The following is a 3700-nucleotide window of genomic DNA, read 5'->3' as shown; positions in this document are numbered from 1 at the left end:
AGTGGAGCACTGATGGGAAAGATGGCAGTTTGAATATCAGAATGGAGGCAACTAAAAACAATGAAAGACACTGAAGTAGGAGACTGATGCAGGTGATTGCATATTCATCCCTGCCTGGGGCAAGAGATTATAAGAAGAGGAATACAACAAAACACCTGAGGCTCTGAGAAGAAGCAAAAGTAATACTATTAGGAAAATTAAGATACTTAAAAATAGTAATGTATACCAGAGAACTTGGAAAAAAACAAACATAACCCCCCAAAAAACCCAAAAACATAACAAAAACAAACAACAACAACAAAAAGCATCCACAGATTCGGGGAAGATATATCCTGCACAATACTTTGAAAGGACCTCAGCACCTGGGCACCAGGGGCACCTGGTGGCTCAGTGGCTGAGCATCTGCCTTTGGCTCAGGTGGTGATCTCAGTGTTCTGGGATGGAGTCCTGCATGGGGCTCCACACAGGGAATCTGCTTCTCCCTCTGCCTATGTCTCTGCCTCTCTCTCTGTGTCTCTCATAAATAAATAAATATAATCAAGAAAGAAAAGAAGGAAAGGAAAGGAAAGGAAAGGAAAGGAAAGGAAAGGAAAGGAAAGGGAAAAGATAAGATAGAAAAGAAAAAAAGGAAAGAAAAGAAAAGAAAATCAGTGAACTGAATTCAAATTATTTGAAATCATTGAGTATGAAGAGCAAAAAGAAAAAAAATAAATAAAGAAAAGTGAAGAGAGCTAAGGGATGTATGGGGCACCATGAAATAGATCTGTATCTGTGAATGTAAGTCCTGGAAGAAGAGAGAATGAAAGGGGAAGAGTATTTACTTGAAGAAATAATGTCTGAAAAGTCTCAAATTTGAGGAGACAGATAACAAAAATACTAATACAAGAAGTTAACACATTGTGAGTAGAAAAAAATCTAAAGAGACTCACATTGAGATACATTGTGATCAAACTGTCCAAAGTTGTAATACAGAAAGAATCTTGAAAGCAATGAGAGAAAAGTGGCTTGTAACATACAAAGAAAACTCCATAAGACAATAAGCTGACTTCTCAGCAGAAATCTTGCAACTAGAATGAAGTGGAATGAAATATTTAAAGTGTTGACAGAAAAAAAGTAACAGGAAACCAATAATTCTATTTCTAGCAAAAATGTCCTTCAAAATAATGAAAACTTAAGACTTCTCCAGATAAATAAAATCTGAGGAACTTCATTACTGGTTTTCATCAAGGTAATCCTTCAAGCTTGGAAAAAACAAAATAATAGTACCTAATAGAAGTAAATATATGAAACAATATAAAAACGGTATTGTTATGAATTTCTTTTTTATTAACTTTTTACTCTTTCATAGAATTTAAAAGTCAAGAGTATACAAAATATTTTAGATCTATGTTAATTGATATATAGTATATAAAGGTATAACATGACATGTTATAGTGGGAAAGAAGCATAGCTGCAAAAGGTAAAGATTTTCTTAATGTGATTGAAATAGGTTGTTATCCATTAAAATAGATTGCTATGACTTTAGGATGTTTTATGTTATTCTTTGGCATACACAAAGGAAAAAAATAATTATATAGAATATACCACAGAAAATAATCTGAATACAGAGAAGGTAAAGCTAGAAGAAAGAAGGGATTTTAAAAAAAGCTATAAGAAAAAAAGAAGGCAAATCCTTCTCTATCATTAGTTACTTTAAATTTAAGCAGATGAAATTCTCCAAATAGTAGATATAGGTTAGTAGGATGGATAAGAAAAAACACAGTACCCAATTACTAATAATATCTCGTAAGATATTATAATATCTGTAAGAAACTCACTTTTGGTCTAAGGAAAAACCTAGATTGCAAATGAAACAATGGAAAAAGATATTACATGCCACTTGTAACCAAAAAAAAAAAAAAATAGGAGTGGCTATTTTAATGTTTAAAAATAAAATTTAAGTAAAATCTTTTTTAAATCACAAATTTAGACATTACATAATAATTGAAGTGTCATTTCTTCAAAATATACAACAATTACATATGCACCAAATATCAGAGCTCCTTCATATCTGAAGCCAACATTGGCACAACTGAAGTTAGATATAGGAAGTTCTACAGTAATAGTGGAAGACTACTACATCGTACTTTAAATAATGGATAGAACAACCATAGAAGGTCAATAAAGAAATAGAGAATATCAACGACACTATTAATAAGCTGGTCTAAGAGACCTTTTTATCCAAAATCTGTTTATTGGAATAATTTCCCACTTATCTTGATTTAGCACTAAAAGTTCTGCTTTCAGCTGAAGGAACATCCTTCTGTGAGTCTAGCTTTTCCTCCTGTAGGCTGGCAAAGGACAGTGGAACAGCCAACACACAAGAACTACTATGTCTGCATAGATAAACATGGTGGTGATTTTATAGCATCCTGGGTACTTCACATCCATGATGAAGTAGGAGTTGGGGCTCTGCACTAGGCACTTCTTCTTATGCTTCTTTTTCTCCTCTTCTGTGGACAGATGGAAGATGTCCTTCACAATAGGCATGTACTCATGGGAAGGTCACCATTGCCAGAAAGTCTGGACCTAATAGACATTTATGGCACGGTGCACTCAACAACAGTAGATTGCAATAGTAGGTTCTCAAATATACATGGAATATTTTCTATAATAGACCATGTGTATAGTCACAAAATAATTGTGACTTAAAAAATATTTTTTAAAAAGATTTTATTTATTTATTCATGAGAGAGAGAGAGAGACATAGGCAGAGGGAGAAGCAGGTTCCATGCAGGAAGTCCGAGGTGGAACTCAATCTCAGGACTTGATCCTGGAATCCCAGGATCATGCCCTGAGCCAAAGGCAGATGCTCAACCACTGAGCCACCCAGTCACAAAACAATTCTTAATACATTTAAATATATTGAAATAAAATGTCTTTTCAATTACAATGGAATTAAATTAGAAATTGATGGCAGAAAGAAACCTGAAGACCTGAAAAATGTCTGTATCCTTAAACAACAGTTCAAAGGCATCACAAGGAATTTTAGAAAATAGCTTGAGACAAATGAATATGTAAACACAGCATGATTAAACTTATGGGATGCAGTGAAAGCAGTTCTGATAAGGGACATTATGCCTATAAATGGCTACATTAAAAGAGAACAAAGATCTTAAGCCAACAGTCTAAATGTTTACCTTAAGAAACTAGAAAATTAGAATTCACTGTATCTGAGACTAGCTGAAGGAAGAAACAATACTGAGAGCAGAGATAAACAAAATAGGGAATAGAAAATATAAATAAAACTAAAGATTAATTCTTCAAAAATACTGAGAAAAATAAAAAACAATTAGCTGAACTAAAAAAGAAACAAAGAAACAAGTAAAAAAGAAAAAAAGGTGTTGTCAGTGTACTATAAACTACAAACTGAAAAACTAGATAATCTAGATGAAATTGGTAAATTCTGGGAGATATGCAACCCACCAAACTAAATCATGAAGAAATAGAAAGCTTGACAGACCTAAAACTAGTAAGGAGAATGAAGCAGTAATCAAAACCTCCCAAATAAAACAAACAAACAAACAAACAGCTAAAAACAAGCAGTCATTACTAGCAAATTGTACCAAATATTTAAAGAGAAATAAATACCAATACTCCACAAATTCTTACAAAACATTGAAGAAGAGGGAACACTTCTTTTTTTTAAGATTATTTATTT

General features: G+C 32.9%; 1 pseudogene; it reads right to left on the bottom strand.

Moving 5' to 3' along the window:
* Nucleotides 1–2267: 2267 nt before the first annotated feature.
* On the bottom strand, nt 2268–2535 carry LOC100683847 (annotated as a pseudogene).
* Between the last annotated feature and the right edge of the window lie 1165 nt (nt 2536–3700).

This window comes from Canis lupus, chromosome 19 (genome assembly GCF_011100685.1).
Source record: "Canis lupus familiaris isolate Mischka breed German Shepherd chromosome 19, alternate assembly UU_Cfam_GSD_1.0, whole genome shotgun sequence".
In the NCBI taxonomy this organism is placed as follows: Eukaryota; Metazoa; Chordata; class Mammalia; order Carnivora; family Canidae; genus Canis; species Canis lupus.
The sequence above is the reverse complement of the archived record's forward strand: the minus strand, read 5'-3'. Positions and strand labels throughout refer to the sequence as shown.